Here is an 18358-nt window from a genome sequence, read left to right on the forward strand (position 1 = left end):
TAACCACAAGAATAGAAAATTATACTCCATGAATGTATGGCATGTCAAGATACATTCTACTGTTATGTATAACTAAAAAAAATAAAAATATATAGTTTTAAATAAACCATAGATAGATAATAAAAATGAAATATAGCTACACCTGATTCCACTGCAGAATAATTGCTCTTCCCCCCCTCACCCCATAATGGAGATTGACTGTAGGGGTACATTGTCACTGAGCTATATCCCTATTATAGACAGCTTTTTCACTGCTGTGACTAAAAGCCCTGGCAAGAACAATTTAAGAGGAGAAAGAGTTTATTTGGCATTTAAAGCTTCAGAGGTCTGAATGCATAGACAGTTGGCTTCATTCCTCAGGACTTGAGGGGAGGCAGAACATCATGGCAGAGAATGGTAGAGGGAAGTGGTTCTAGACATTATACCAGGAGGCAGAGAAAACTCTCACTATGACAAAATATATACCCCAAAGGCATATCCCCAATAACCTTCCTCCAGTGACACACTACCTGCCCTATAGTTACCATCCAGTTAATTCCTGTAAGGGGATAAATGCACTGATTAGGTTAAGGATTCCAAAACCTAATCATGTTGCCTCTGAACTTTCTTGCATTTTATCACACAAGAGCTTTTGGGGGACACCTCATATCTAAATCATAACAGTCTCCCACTGTTTTTTTTGTTTGTTTGTTTTATGGTCTTCATTGCTAGAAGCCTCGCTAAGTCTCTGAGGCTAACTTTAAACTTGTGATTCTCCTGACTCTGACTTTGTCTTCGCCTGAGTTGCTAGGATTATAGGTGTGTGCCCCTAGGCCCAGCAATAATAAGTTTATGATATAAATAATTTGTGTTTGAATTGTGAAATAACATTGTTATTGTTACTACAAATTTTTGAAGATCCCAAATAAATATTATTCCCAAAATACATTGTTTCATATTTTGTTTGATAAAACAAAAGATTTGGTTAAAATACCTTAAAAACAAGTCAAAATGGAAAAAAAAACTGAAGCTGCTTTTATTTTATGCCATTTAGGGTGGCATAAAATAATTCTTAAAAGTTAATATTAGGGGCTGCTGTTGTAGCTCAGGGATAGAGCCCTTGCCTAGCACATGTGAAGCACTGGGTTCAATCCTCAGCACCACATAAAATATATATGAATGAAATAAAGGTGTGTCCATCTAACACTAAAAAAAAATTTTAAAGTTAAAAATTTTAAAAAATTTTTAAAAATTAAATTAAAAATTTAAATTAAATCTTTTAAATTAAAAAAATTAAAAGATTAAAATAGAATATTATGATACTTGGATATGCTCTAAATTTGTACAAAAATTTATATTGTTTATATAATAATATATTCAAATATAATTTATTCTCTTCATTATTGCTATTACTTCTGCTTTTCTGCTACTGTGTTTACTACTATCATTACTAATAATCATAATTCTTGCCATCATTTATATTGTAGATTTCTGCATTCTTGACACTGGATTAAATAATTTTAATGCACTTTATCACTCAGTACATGTTTGTTATGTCTATTTTATGTCATGTGGGATTTTAAAGTATACAGAGAATGAAAACCATCACTTTTACACTGTTAATTTAGCTGAGCCAAGTCTTAGGCTGGTGCGTCTATCATTTAGCACTGAGCGATATGAAGTCCTAAAGTTTTCTTTATTATATAGGTTAGCTTTATTTACAAATGTTTTATATTTCTCTATAAAATATATTGGAGTTATACTTTTTTGAAAGAAATGCCATATATTTTACTACCATTATAGCATGAAATACACCATTCTCAATTTGGGAATACTGGGCCCCCACAGACTGCCCTTGACAAACACAGTTTGTTGATGCTTTATCTAGAAAAGTATATTTCAAGGCCATGTGTTAAGATGTTAAAAGTACTGTCTGACAACTGTATGGTGAGTTGAGTGAGATCTACTGAAAAACCAAATAGTCTATTTTTGAGTAGAGTATAAAGAATATACACAGGAAAAAAACAATCATTTTAGCTAACAATAAGGGTGTTTTCAAAGTAATGATGTAGATGATATATAAGAATGAATTCAGGATAAGATGATAAAATTATTTTTTGAGAAATCAGAAATACAAAAGGGATTAATACATAACACTACTTAGAGAGAAAGTGACCTCCTAAGGATCTCAAAGTGCTTTGTGGATCCTGTTTATTAGACAATGGGCTTTTAAACCTTTTTTTTAAGTGCAACATTCCACAATGGCCTTATGGAGAGCCCAAGAAAAACAAGGACTTACCTCAAATAATTTTGTTGTTAGAACTTTTGTCTTATGAAATAAATTTTCTAGTGATACAAAAAAGGTAAAAGTGGGAGGAGAGGAAGATGGCGGCGAGGGGAGTGCATTGCACCCGTGTGCTGCTTCACTGTGTGGGAGTATGACAAGTCAGGACGGCTAAAGGATATCTTGTTAGGAATTTCCAGCAATAGTGGGGTGCTCCGGAACCTGGAGGAAGGATTTCCATCACATGAGGATCGGCTACGGGGACTCAAACGCGAGAGGTTTGTCGCATGGAGGGTAACACTGCTTATTCAGCAAATCGCCCCTAGGCTAGAGTCTGCAGCGCGCGCTGGGATAGAGACGCAGGGTTACAGCGCTGCAGTTTCTGCCAGCCGCACAAGCACCGTACTCAGGGCTGAATTCTGGGTTCGAGACGGGGGAAGGAAGCGGTCCATCTAGGTTCTCCACACCAGTCAGACCACAGAGGAGGCCAGCAGCCACCATGTTGGTAAACTGACGTCACCTTCCCTGTTTTCCACTGACCGCAGCTCATTCAGCCATAGAACAGGTAATTTCAGGCTGCAATTCGCCTGCAACTTGCAGACAGATTGCTAGGGTTCAGCGCCTGGGTGCTTCTTAGAATCTGATCTTATCGGAGCTAACACGGAGCGCGGGGCGGCCGAGTTCCGGCTCCCGGAACCGTCCCGGAACCGCCCTGGCCCAGGGCTGCAGAGCCTGCGGAGGCTGCTTCTTGGACCCTGCTCCTATCAGAGCATACACCAAGCACTAAGCAGCCGAATTCCAGCTCCCGGAACTGAGCCCACGGGGACTGCTTCTTGGAGCTTACACTTATAGGAGCTTACACCGAGCACGGAGCGGCCGAGTTCCGGCTCCCGGAACTTCCCTGGACCGGGGCTAGGAGCCCGCGGAAACTGCGTCTCGGTCCGGGTCCTGCTGAGGGCCGGTCAGGACTCACCCGTTGTTTTGGTTGCCCGGCAAGGGGAACGAAATGCTGCCATTTGCATAGGATACCAACATGGCAGAGATCTGATGTCAGCAGAAAGCGGCGGAGGAGAGAACTTCATCAATACCAGCGGTGACATAAGCAGTTGGTCTCCTGGTGGGGGGGTGAGGCACAGTCACCCGAGTCTCCTCAATTTGTCCTCGAGCCAGAGGGGAGGAGCCGGGCCGCCGCCAGCGCCCGGAGCAGGCCCAGCGGCTGGCCAGTGTGGTGACTGCGTGACCCCAATTGGAGAGGGGGCAGAGCGGAGCCTCCACCCACACCCTCAAGGTGGGCAGACCCGCGACCCAGTGGTACATGGGCGTGGTAGGAGGGGCAGGACAGAGCCGCCCTTTGCGCTTGCAAGGTAAACAGACCTGTGACAGCCTGGCGGGTCAGGCCCAGTGGCCTGCCAGTGTGGTACACACGTCACCCCAACTGGAGTAGGGGCAGAGCAGATCCTTCTCCCACGCCCGGATCAGGCCCTGCCGGTGTGGTGGTCACGTGACCCCAATTGGAGTGGGGGCAGAGCGGAACCGCCACCCGTGCCCGCAGGGTGAGCAGACCAGTGATCAACCTGCAGATCAGGCCCAGGGGTCCGCAGGCGTGGTAGGAGGGGCAGGGCAGATCCGCCGCCCGCGCCTCCAAGGTAGGCAGACCTACAACAGACCAGCGGATCAGGCCCAGGAGCCTGCCGGCGTGGTACAAACACCACCCTAATTGGAGTAGTGACAGCAGAGTCGACGCCCGTGCCAGGAACAGGCCCAGCGTCCTGCAGGCGGGGTAGTCACGACACCCCAATTGGAGTAGGGGCAGAGCAGAGCCTCCACCCGTGCCCGAAAGGTGGGCAGATCTGCGACCGACCAGCGGGACAGGCCCAGTGGCCTGCCAGTACGACAGACACGTCACCCCATTTGGAGTAGGGGCAGAGTAGAGCCGCCGCCCGCACCTGCAGGGTAGGCAAACCTGCAACCGACCGGCGGATCAGGCCCGGTGGCCTGCCGGCGTGGTACACTCGTCACCCCAATTGGAGTAAGGGCAGAACAGAGCCGCCGCCAGCTCCCAGAACAGGCCCAGTGACCTGCCGGCGTGGTAGCCACAACACCCCAATTGGAATAAGGAGAGAGCAGAGCCGCCGCCCGCACCTGCAGGAAAGATACGCAAGCAGTATGAAAAGACAAGGAAAGAAAGGACCACAAGCAATGCAGGTCAACGCAACTTTAGAAGAGGTAACAGCTGCAGCAGATGGAATTTCAGATAAAGAATTCAGGATATACATGCTTCAGATGATCTGGAGTATCAAGGAAGACATTAAACAGCAAAATCAGACAATGAAAGATCACTTCGACAATGAATTATGCAAACAAATCCAGGAAGCAAAGGATCAACTATACAGGGAGATAGAGGTTATAAAAAACAAGCAATCAGAAATCCTAGAAATGCAGGAAGCAATAAACCAACTTAAAAACTCAATGGAGAATACTACCAGCAGAGTAGAACACTTAGAAGATAGAACATCAGACAATGAAGACAAAGTATTTCAACTGGAAAAGAACATAGACAGCTCAGCAAGACTGTTAAGAAACCATGAGCAGAACATCCAAGAAATATGGGATAACATTAAGAGACCAAACTTAAGAGTCATTGGGATACAGGAAGGTACAGAGCTCCAAACCAAAGGAATGAGCAGTCTATTCAATGAAATAATACAAGAAAACTTCCCAGACTTGAAGAATGAGACAGAATCCCAAATCCTAGAAGCCTACAGGATGCCGAATGTGCAAAATCATAAGAGATCCACACCTAGACACATTATAATGAAGATGCCCAACATACAGAACAAGGAGAGAATTTTAAAAGCTACAAGAGAAAGGAAGCAGATTACATTTAGGGGTAAGCCAATCAGGATAACAGCTGATCTTTCAACACAGACTCTGAAAGCTAGAAGATCCTGGAATAACATATTTCAAACACTGAAAGAAAATGGGTTCCAACCAAGAATTGTGTATCCAGCGAAATTAAGCTTCAGGATGGAGGATGAAATTAAAACCTTCCACGATAAACAAAAGTTTAAAGAATTCGCAGCTAGAAAACCATCTCTTCAAAACATTCTCGCCAAAGCATTACAGGAAGAGGAAATGGAAAATAACAATGAAAACCAACAGTGGGAGGTAGGACAGTAAAGGGGGGGGGAATAATCAAAGAGGAAAACAAACCATGTTTAGTAACAGAAATAAACAAATATGGCTGGAAGAACAACCCATATCTCAATAATAACCCTAAATGCTAATGGCTTAAACTCACCAATTAAGAGACACAGGCTAGTAGAATGGATCACAAAACAAGACCCAACAATATGCTGCCTACAGGAGACGCATTTGATAGGAAAAGACATACATAGGCTGAAGGTGAAAGGTTGGGAAAAATCATATCACTCATATGGACTTCGGAAACAAGCAGGCGTGTCCATACTCATATCAAATAAAATAGATTTCAAGCCAAAGTTAATCAAAAGAGATAAAGAGGGGCACTACATACTGCTTAAGGGAACCATACACCAACAAGACATAACAATCATAAATATTTATGCCCCAAACAATGGTGCAGCTATGTTCATCAAACAAATTCTTCTCAAGTTCAAGATTCTAATAGACCACCACACCATAATCATGGGAGACTTCAACACACCTCTCTCGCCACTGGACAGATCTTCCAAACAAAAGTTGAATAAGGAAACTATAGAACTCAATAACACTATTAATAACCTAGACCTAATTGACATATATAGAGTATACCACCCAACATCAAGCAGTTACACTTTTTTCTCAGCAGCACATGGATCCTTCTCAAAAATAGATCATATATTATGTCACAGGGCAACTCTTAGACAATATAAAGGAGTAGAGATAATACCATGCATCTTTTCTGATCATAATGGAATGAAAATCAACGATAAAAGAAGGAAGGAAAAAGCATACATCAACTGGAGAATGAACAATAGGTTACTGAATGATCAATGGGTTATAGAAGACATCAAGGAGGAAATTAAAAAATTCTTAGAGATTAATGAAAACACAGACACAACATATCGGAATCTATGGGACACATTGAAAGCAGGTCTAAGAGGAAAATTCATTGCTTGGAGTTCATTCCTTAAAAAAAGAAAAAAAACCAACAAATAAATGATCTCATACTTCATCTCAAAGTCCTTGAAAAAGAAGAGCAAAACAACAGCAAAAGAAGTAGAAGGCAAGAAATAATTAAAATCAGAGCTGAAATTAATGAAATCAAAACAAAAGTAACAATTGAAAAAATTGACAAAACTAAAAGTTGGTTCTTTGAAAAAATAAACAAAATCGACAGACCCTTAGCGATGCTAGCGAAGAGAAGAAGAGAGAGAACTCAAATTACTAGCATACGGGAAGAAAAAGGCAATATCACAACAGACACTTCAGAAATACAGAAGATAATCAAAAACTATTTTGAATCCTTATACTCCAATAAATTAGAAGATAGTGAAGGCATAGATAAATTTCTTAAGTCATATGATCTGCCCAGATTGAGTCAGGAGGATATAGAAAACCTAAACAGACCAATATCAATTGAGGAAATAGAAGAAACCATAAAAGAATACCAACTAAGAAAAGCCCAGGACCGGATGGGTATACAGCAGAATTTTACAAAACCTTTAAAGAAGAACTAATACCAATACTTTTCAAGCTACTTCAGGAAATAGAAAAGGAGGGAGAACTTCCAAATTCATTCTATGAGGCCAACATCACCCTGATACCTAAACCAGACAAAGACACTTCAAAGAAAGAAAACTACAGACCAATATCTCTAATGAACCTAGATGCAAAAATCCTCAATAAAATTGTGGCGAATCGGATACAAAAACATATCAAAAAAATTGTACACCATGATCAAGTAGGATTCATCCCTGGGATGCAAGGCTGGTTCAATATACGGAAATCAATAAATGTTATTCACCACATCAATAGACTTAAAAATAAGAACCATATGATCATCTCGATAGATGCGGAAAAAGCATTCGACAAAGTACAGCATCCTTTATGTTCAAAACTCTAGAAAAACTAGGGATAACAGGAACATACCTCAATATTGTAAAAGCAATCTATGCTAAGCCTCAGGCTAGCATCATTCTGAATGGAGAAAAACTGAAGGCATTCCCTCTAAAATCTGGAACAAGACAGGGATGCCCTCTCTCTCCACTTCTCTTCAACATAGTTCTCGAAACACTGGCCAGAGCAATTAGACAGACGAAAGAAATTAAAGGCACAAAAATAGGAAAAGAAGAACTTAAATTATCACTATTTGCAGATGATATGATTCTATACCTAGCAGACCCAAAAGGCTCTACAAAGAAACTATTAGAGCTAATAAATGAATTCAGCAAAGTGGCAGGATATAAAATCAACACGCATAAATCAAAGGCATTCCTGTATATCAGCGACAAATCCTCTGAAATGGAAATGAAGACAACCACTCCATTCACAATATCTTCAAAAAAAAATAAAATACTTGGGAATCAACCTAACAAAAGAGGTGAAAGACTTATACAATGAAAACTACAGAACCCTAAAGAGAGAAATAGAAGAAGATCTTAGAAGATGGAAAAATATACCCTGTTCATGGATAGGCAGAACTAACATCATCAAAATGGTGATATTACCAAAAGTTCTCTATAGGTTTAATGCAATGCCAATCAAAATCCCAAAGGCATTTCTTGTAGAAATAGAGAAAGCAATCATGAAATTCATATGGAAAAATAAAAGACCCAGAATAGCAAAAACAATACTAAGCAAGAAGTGTGAATCAGGCGGTATAGCGATACCAGACTTCAAACTATACTACAGAGCAATAGTAACAAAAACAGCATGGTACTGGTACCAAAACAGGCGGGTGGACCAATGGTACAGAATAGAGGACACAGAAACCAATCCACAAAACTACAACTATCTTATATTTGATAAAGGGGCTAAAAGCATGCAATGGAGGAAGGATAGCATCTTCAACAAATGGTGCTGGGAAAACTGGAAATCCATATGCAACAAAATGAAACTGAATCCCTTTCTCTCACCATGCACAAAAGTTAATTCAAAATGGATCAAGGAGCTTGATATCAAATCTGAGACGCGCCGTCTGATAGAAGAAAAAGTTGGCTACGATCTACAGTCGGTGGGGTCGGGCTCCAAATTCCTCAGTAGGATACCCATAGGACAAAAGTTAATAACTAGAATCAACAAATGGGACTTACTGAAACTAAAAAGTTTTTTCTCAGCAAAAGAAACAATAAGAGAGGTAAATAGGGAGCCTACATCCTGGGAACAAATCTTTACTCCTCACACTTCAGATAGAGCCCTAATATCCAGAGTATACAAAGAACTCAAAAAATTAGACAATAAGAGAACAAACAACCCAATCAACAAATGGGCCAAGGACCTGAACAGACACTTCTCAGAGGAGGACATACAATCAATCAACAAGTACATGAAAAAATGCTCAACATCTCTAGCTGTCAGAGAAATGCAAATCAAAATCACCCTAAGATACCATCTCACTCCAGTAAGATTGGCAGCCATTAGGAAGTCAAACAACAACAAGTGCTGGAGAGGATGTGGGGAAAAGGGTACACTTGTACATTGCTGGTGGGACTGCAGATTGGTGCAGCCAATTTGGAAAGCAGTATGGAGATTTCTTGGAAAGCTGGGAATGGAGCCACCATTTGACCCAGCTATTCCCCTGCTTGGTCTATTCCCTAAAGACCTAAAAAGAGCAGGCTACAGGGACACTGCTACATCGATGTTCATAGCAGCACAGTTCACAATAGCAAGACTGTGGAACCAACCTAGATGCCCTTCAATAGAGGAATGGATAAAAAAAAATGTGGCATTTATACACAATGGAGTATTACTCTGCATTAAAAAATGACAAAATCATAGAATTTACAGGGAAATGGATGGCATTAGAGCAGATTATGCTAAGTGAAGATAGCCAATCCCTAAAAAACAAATGCCAAATGTCTTCTTTGATATAAGGAGAGTAACTAAGAACAGAGTAGGGACGAAGAGCAGGAGAAGAAGATTAACATTTAACAGGGATGAGAGGTGGGAGGGAAAGGGAGAGAGAAGGGAAATTGCATGGTAATGGAAGGAGACCCTCAGGGTTATACAGTGGAGGAGGTAGAGAGAGAGGAGGGGAGGGGAGGTGAGAGGTGGGGAGGGGGGAGGGTGGAGGATGGGAAAGGCAGTGGAGCACAAAAGACACTAGTATGGCAATTTGTAAATCAATGGATGTGTAACTGATGTGATTCTGCAATCTGTGTATGGGGTGAAGGTGGGAGTTCATAACCCACTTGAATCAATGTGTGGAATATGATATGTCAAGAAATTTGTAATGTTTTGAACAACCCACAATTAAAAATTAAAAATAAAAAAAACTGAAGCTAACCTTTTAGTTTTGATTTGTACATTGTACTTTAACTATTACAGTTGAGAAAGTTCTTAATAGTGTTGCAAAGTATGGATTCAACAAAATTAAAATTTCAGGGCCCTAAAAAAAAAAAAGGTAAAAGTGAATTACATTAGTGTGTAATGACTGAGAGAAAGATAGTATAAAAAAAAATAAGAGGGTTCTGAACTCCCATTTTATGGTCAGGAAACTGTTGGAGAAATTCATTCCATTGTAAACCCAAGGTGCTACTTCAAGTTAGGATCTATGGAGAGAGAATCAGGAGTTCAGGAAATGAAAGCAGAGGCCATGGAAAACAATTCACAGGGAGTTGGTGTGAACTTTAATGAAATGGCTCTGGCTTCTTACTTAGAGTATAGAAATGGCATGGACCCGTGACTGTTATGCCTCCTTATTTTTTTTGTTTTGAGTGGAAATACCAACGTTTTCTTTTGTGTGTTCCACCATGTCTGTTGTGTGATAAGCATTGAAAGAATAAATCATTTGCTTCCTTCATTCACAGGTTATAAGTTTAAAAATAGCAAAAGGAGAACACTGAGGCACAGATGGAGATGGAGACAGAGATGAAGAAGAGGCACTACACTCAACAAGGTTGTTTGACCTAATTTAGAAAAGGGAATTTTAAGCCTTGAGCTTGAAACTTGGACTATAATGGAATAAGACTTTTAGAGAAAGTTTTGAGAGGGGATTAATTTTCCATATAAAAGGGACTTGAATTGTGGTGATCAGAGTATAGATTGTGGCTGCTTGCATTTCTCAGAGTATCATCTGTCCCACATTAGGTGCTAGAAACTTTTCACTCCATAGAGAAATGGGTGATTCTATGACTTACTTACAAGCAAGAGACTAGATTAAAAAGAAGATTCAACCTCACCCAGCACATGGCTTATTCCTGCAATCCCAGTATGCCTGTAATTCCAGCAGCTTGGAAGGCTGAGGCAGGACGATCACAAATTCAAAACCAATCTCAGCAACTTAGTAAGGTATTGAATAACTCAGTGAGAACCTGTCTCTAGATAAATATATATATATAAAGGGGGGGGGGGGCTGGGAATGTGGCTCAGTGGGTTTAATCCCTAATACAAAAACCAAAAAAAAAAAAAGAAAAAAATGAAAGAAAGAAAGAAAATTCAGCCTCATCCTCTGCAATATTTGTTCGGGGGGCTTCACAATTGACAACAGTAGCCTGCAACTACTGCCCTACTGTGCATAAACCCTAATTCTCATTTAGACACTACATGAAAGGAGAACAATACTTGTCCCAATCCTATTTTCTTCAGAATCTTGGTTTTCTAGCCTCATTTACTACCTGGCTAAAACTTCAAGAGAGAGCCCAAATTGGAAGTGCCTAGACTACTAGCCATTTCTAAATTATATACATCGATTTCATGATAATGATAAAAAGGACTGTTTTGAGGTAATTTGTTTCCCCAAATTAGGTAATCAAATCTAGCCCAGCTTGTTCTTGCCTCCTGCTCTTCCAGTTCCTATCACTATCTCAAACTTTGTGTGAGAATCTGTTTTATTCAGCATTTTTGCTACTGTGACCAAAAGAACTACCAAAACAATTAGAGGAGGAAAGATTTATTTGTGCCTCACAGTTTCAGAGGTCTCACTCCATAGATGGCTGACTCCATTGCTATGGCACAGAGAGGAGGCAAACATCCTGACAGAAGAGAATGGCAGAGGAAAGAAGCTCAGGACATGGCACCAGAAAACAGAGACTAAGCTCACAAAATAAATACTTCAAAGACACACTTCCAGTGACCCAACTCCTCCAGCCACACCCTACCTGCCTGTAGTCACCACCCAGTTAATCTCTAAAGTGGATTAATGCATGTATTAGATTTAAGCTCTCATAATCCAAGCATTTCACCTCTAAACTTTCTTGCATTGTCTTACACATGAGCTTTTGGGAAACACCTCATATCTAACCATAACAGAACCCAAATCAGAAATTTCCTTTAGGTACTATGCTTATATAGTAGTTAGTTGGTAACAAAGGATTGAATTTGCTTTCACACAGGCCTTCAGAGCGGACTTCCTTTACTTAAGAATGAACTAAAAAAAAAAAAAAAAAAACAGGACTCTAATATAGTGTTAAAACCTAGAAAATTAACTAAATTCAGTGAATCTTTAATACTAGGCCCTAAAATGTGCTAATAGCTATTTGTCTTATAATAGCCTAATACCCTTTTAGGTTACAATTGGTAATGTAATAGGGCATTTTTAAGTGGCTGATACGAAATGCTAAGATATGGCTGTAAAGAGGTTCTCTTTTGACCTGATGTACACACAAAGTCCATTCTTCTCCTCCTCTTTTTAATATGGGATGCAAGGTGAGTTATATCAGGTATTGAAGAAAATAGTTTTATTTTCTATAATAAAAATATCTATTTGGAAGTAGCATACAGAAAAAGGTAGAAAGATAATGGTGCACTTGTAATTGAATACAAGCCTCTGTAATTTAAAGTTGAAGATTGTCTCTTGGTAAAATTGTTATTATTAACTAGAGAATTTCACTTTCAGGATACACAACTAGGTGAGGAATTGGGAAGATAGTGTTTTGTGTTGCTATACTCACCATACCATAGTATCTTTCTGTTGACCTACAAATGTAAGATTGGTAAGAAGCAGCATGTGTGAAATTTGCTTGAGTCTGATGGCTTGGGATTACTCGATATTAGCAGGTATGCTCCTGTGAGAGATTTCAAGGCCCATGGAAGTTGAAATGTGTGAATGTAAAAAATGAACGAATATTTCATGAAGGATATGCACATCTGATTGATAAAATCAACTTCTGAGAAGTCCTTTGTGAACTTTAAGAAATCTTTTGGAAAATATTTGCAAATTAGGAAGAAGGCCTGCTTGAGCTGGTGGATGCAAGACTAAAAGCTTTGTGTAATTTATCTAAAAAATATACTTAGGGGCATAGGAGTAATGCAGTGTGTAGTGATGTTTTAATGTGGAAAGGATACATTTTAAAATCTAGAATATCTATTTTGCTTAAAATAATTACATAAATTTAGAGTTTGTCATATATAAATATATATATATATATATATATATATATATATATATATATATATATATATATATATAATATTTACTTGACCTTCACAGTACAATTGTAAGGTGGGTGCTATTCTTTCCTTTGATTAGAGATGAGGAAACTGAAGCTAAGGAATTCTCATAAGTTAGCCTCTATTTTCACATGTATCAAGCCCCAGGAACAGGACTTGTATAGTTACTTCAAATCAATATGTTGTCCACTTGGGTATTATTTAGTCAAGACTGATTGTCAAATTATTTAATAACCTGCAAGGCCTACAAACCAATGTGGACAATCACTTGACAAGACAGAACAGATTGGAATCAGTTGCATTGCAGTACTTGTGTCTGCTAGTTTAGAGTAACGGTGTATAGAATTAAGGAAAAAATGAACTGAAGGGAAGACTGATATATAGCATATTGCCTCTCTTCTTTCCCATGGAAACATTATTGTTTTCAGTTATTAAAATGAGTCAATGAAAAGCTTAGATAACTTCTTCAAGTTCACACCATGTTAATTTGGCTCCTCTGAGAAGCAGATACTATGGATAGGATTCCTTATACAAGCAATTTATTGGGAGAAAAAATGAGGGTAAAAATGAGAAGAATGTCAAAGGGTATGGGAGAATAAATTGTGAAGTTCTCATTTACCCTATAGAAGAGGATTGGATAGAAGGAAAGATGGGTAGGAAAATATTCTAGACTATAGAGAAATCCTAAAAGGTCTCAGAAGAGCTGATGATTTGGCCTCAGAGTAGTCACTCATGTGTCCCTCAAATGGGTCTGCTTTAATTTACATACTATGTTCAGTCACTAACTGAACACATTCATCTGAAATCATGGCATCAGATGTAAGAGCATATTTTATAGAATCACAGACAGGGTGAATTCTGCCCTGTGCATTATGCTGCCTGAAGGCACATGTTTATGATTACTATATGCACATATGTTACTGACGCCAAAATAGTAGATACGAAGTTTAAGTTTTAAAACTGTCTCTGTGATCCAGAGAGCTGAAAAGAGATTTCCAGTGGTACCTTAACTCTCAGTTTAAAAGGAGATATAAAAGTAGGATATTTGAGAAAGCTTTCTTGGAAGAAATTACATGGTTATTAGACAATTTAGTTGATATATAAACAAATCAGACATTGACAGAAGTATCACACATTAGTCTAAGAAAACAGAGAGCATCCCAGGCACTCAATTGCAATCCTGAAGTCCTATAAATGAAGTGTAAGGATGAACTGGAAATTAAAAAAAAATTCCATAAGCACTGGAATATATTTATTTATTTATGTGTGTGTGTGTGTGTGTGTATAAAACATTAGATGAAGATTCTGTTACCAAATAAAACTGTCTTCCAGAATCAAAAGCAAGTCATTTTTTAAAGGAAGAAGGCGCAATTCAGAGTTCCGTTTTATTGCCTCTTAATGCCATATAAAATGCATGTTATTTATTAGAATTAACAAAATATACAAAACAATAAACTATGACAATTACCAAGGAGAAGAAAAAACAGTAAAATCAGACTTCAAAAAGATACAGGTAGACAAGGTAATAGGATAGAGGAAAGCTGTATTTCTTCTCACTCAGCAAACCAGGATTCAAGCAGCGGGAATACTGCTTCTCTGCAAGGTGGATAAAGAGGGATTTCACTAAAACTCAATATAGGACAGAGTACCTTAAAGACTTAGAAATTTAGGGAACATTCAACTAGGAAAATGGACAACATTGGAAATAAACTGCCAGTGATAGCAGCAACATTGGCACAGAAAGAGGGAAACCACTGAGAAATAGAATGCACAGTCTTAGTGAGCAAACTCCTAAGATTGGAGGGGCAGCCCTAGGCTGTACTGCACAATATACTGATGCATAAAATATGCTTTATGTTTCCCAATGGTCCATGGAGAGCCAAGACAACTGAGGTGCATCAGCCTGTGGCTACCGACCTGGAAACCTGAGTCCAAAAGATCTGAGCTGAGTCCTATACATGGTCTTGGCACACACCTGTCACGAGATCTAGACTATGCCTAACAAATGGAGAGAAAAATAGGTACAGAGAGTGTTTTAACCAAGGTATTTCTTGTTTGGGGGCACCCAGGAAGTAGATTCAGGGTTCATCAGGTAGAAGAGGATGCAAGCATTTAGGATAGTAGCCATGACCTATTCAGTGGTGGCCACAGACTCTAGTCTCCAGCTTCAGCTTCAGCTTCCAGCCAGTTTCATTTTGCTGCCCTTATTAACACCCACTGGCCCATTTCACCTCAAATCTTTTCCATAGGCCCTTTTTATATGCAGGTCAAATAAAGAAGGTACACTGCCAACAGGTTATATAAGGGGGCTCATGCTACAAGTTAATATTTATGACTTGGAGTATATATGTTGAATCAGAATGTTTCTGGCCTTGACTAACCATAACATAGCTAGTTCACGACCCTGGCTACACAGTAAAAACATAACATAGCACACAGGAAGTATGGAATAGGGAATCTACTACAGCGATGTTGAGCCTGCTCCAAAAATCCACCCCTTTAAGATTTCTTACTATGAAACCTATGTGTCTGAAATCTTCTGCAATGATCCCTTAGTGAAGAGGGCCAGAGCCCTCCATCCACAGGCCACAATAACAACATAGCTGTAACAACATACAACCAAAGACAAGTCCTACCATTTATGATTAGTGAAAGCCATTGTCAGTTTTATCCCATATCAAGGTGGCAATAAAAGTCTTTCCTAGCCATGTTCAAGGACAGACTGGATTCACCAAAGTTGTCCCACAAAACTTAGGCATTTTACTGCATACCCAATAGGTACCTCTGGTGTAGGTGTGTGTCTAGTTCACAATGGTGTTGGTAAGGCCACACCTATAGATGATATAAAAAAATCAATTACAGGAATTAGCACAGATAAATCACATCCATCTTGGAAAATGCATGCCAACTTTGAATCCCGGGAAAGTACAGTGGTCATCTGTTGAGGCTTCCCTGGGAGCTGATATCACACTCAATCAGCTTGGCTTTGAACTTCATCAGGCTCTGTATACTGCAGCACCAGGGAACACATAATTGGTCAAAGGGAAATAGCAAAATGCCCTTTAAGACCTGTGCCGCATTTGCAAAACCCAGCCAATTCACATGTATGGGGCAGGGCATTCACTAGTTATAAGGAAATCACACTCTAAACCTTTACCCCCTGGGACTAAAAGGGTAATCCAATGAAGGACGGAAAGGGTTTATCGTCCAGGGCCATGTCCAATCTACATTTTGCCCCTATTTAACATAGTGGGAACAGGCAAAAGAACATTCCCTTGTTACTCAAACCCAGATTTAAATACAACATCCTTTGTTGTCACCTGGACCTGTGTTAGGGTTGTTGTGCAGTGCAGCAAAGCTTCAACAGAAGCTGGTCCCCCTCACTGGAGATGCTCATTCAGAGCTCTTAGAATGACCCAGAGGTGCTGTGCACACCTTTTCACAGAAGGTAGGTTGGGTGCAGTTCTAGGTCCTTGCTTAAGCAGGTTGTTATCTCTTCTTTTATTTTTTTTTTACTTTTTTATTTTTTGATTATTAGTTGCTCAAGACAATACAATGATCTTGACATATCATACATTCGATTCAAATAGGATATGAATTCTCATTTTTCCACATGTACAGATTGCAGGATCACATTGGTTATACACCCATGTGTATACATACAGCAATCCTAGTGTCAGTTGTATTCTGCTGCCCTCCTTATCCCCCCCTCCTCTCCCCTCCCCTCCCATCATTATTCTCTACCATGATACTTATCTCTCTCTCTCTCTCTCTCTCTCTCTCTCTCTCTCTCTCTCTCTCTCTCTCTCTCTCTTTTATTCTCTTCCCCCTCACACCATCGTGTATATATATATTGTGAACCCAGGAGTGTCTCCTTCCATCTTTTGTGCAATTCCCCTTCTCCCTCCTTTTCCCTCCCTCCTGTTTTCCTTGTTTCATGGTAATCTTCTTCTCATGCTCTTTCTTCCTACTCTGTTTTGAGTCACCTCCCTTATATCAGAGAAGACATTCAGCATTTGTTTTTTAGGGATTGGCTAACTTCACTTAGCATAATCTGCTCTAGTGCCATCCATTTCCCTGCAAATGCCATGATTTTGTTATTTTTTTGTGAGAGTGAGAGAGATAGAGGTAGAGAGAGAGATAATTTTAATATTTATTTTTTAGTATTGGGTGGACACAACATCTTTGTTTGTATGTGGTACTGAGGATCGAACCCGGGCCGCACGCATGCCAGGCGAGCACGCTACCGCTTGAGCCACATCCCCAGCCCCTTATTTTTTAATACTGAGTAATATTCCATTGTGTATAAATGCCACATTTTTAAATCCATTCATCTGTTGAAGGGCATCTGGGTTGGTTCCACAGTCTAGCTATTGTGAATTGTGCTGCTATGAACATTGATGTAGCTATGTCCCTGTAGTACGCTCTTTTTAGGTCTTTTGGGTATAGTCCGAGAAGAGGAATAGCTGGGTCAAATGGTGGTTCCATTCCCAGCTTTCCAAGGAATCTCCATACTGCCCTTCAAATTGGCTGCACCAGTTTGCAGTCCCACCAGCAATGGACAAGTGTACCTTTTTCCCCACATCCTCACCAGCACTTGTTATTGTTTGACTTCATAATGGCTGCCATTCTTACTGGAGTGAGACGGTATATTAAAGTGGTTTTAATTTGCATTTCTCTGATAGCTAGAGATGGTGAGCATCTTTTTGTGTATTTGTTGATAGATTGTATATCATCCTCTGTGAAGTGTCTGTTTAGATCTTTGGCCCATTTGTTGATTGGGTTATTTGTTTTTTGTTGTTTAACTTTTTGAGTTCTTTGTAAACTCTGGAGATTAGCGCTCTATCTGAAGTATGAGGGATAAAAATTTGTTCCCAGAATGTAGGCTCGCTATTTACCTCACTTATTATTTCTCTTGCTGAGAAAAAATATTTTAGTTTGAATATGTCCCATTTGTTGATTCTTGATTTTAACTCTTGTGGTATAGGTGTCCTATTAAGGAATTTGGAGCCCAACCCCATGAGATGGAGATTAGGACCAACTTTTTCTTCTATTAGATGCAGAGTCTCTGGTTTGATTCCTAGCTCTTTGATCCATTTTGAGTTAAATTTTGTGCATGGTGAGAGAAAGGAATTCAATTTCATTTTGTTGAATATGGATTTCCAGTTCTCCCAGCATCATTTGTTGAAGATGTTATCCTTTCTCCAGTGCATGCTTTTAGCACCTTTGTCTAATATAAGGTAGTTGTAATTTTGTGGATTGGTCTCTGTGTCCTCTATTCTGTACCATTGGTCCACCCGCCTGTTTTGGTACCAGTACCATGCTGTTTTTGTTACTATTGCTCTATAGTATCATTTGAAATCTGGTATTGCTATACCGCCAGTTTCACTCTTCTTGCTTAGAATTGCTTTAGCTATTCTGGATCTTTTATTTCTCCAGATGAATTTAATGATTGCTTTATCTATTTCTGTGAGGAATGCCATTGGAATTTTGATTGGCATTGCATTAAACCTATAGAGTACT

The sequence above is a fragment of the Marmota monax genome, unplaced genomic scaffold, assembly GCF_021218885.2.
Source record: "Marmota monax isolate L192 unplaced genomic scaffold, Marmota_monax_Labrador192_F-V1.1 WCK01_AAM20220418_F8-fsc00061, whole genome shotgun sequence".
In the NCBI taxonomy this organism is placed as follows: domain Eukaryota; kingdom Metazoa; phylum Chordata; class Mammalia; order Rodentia; family Sciuridae; genus Marmota; species Marmota monax.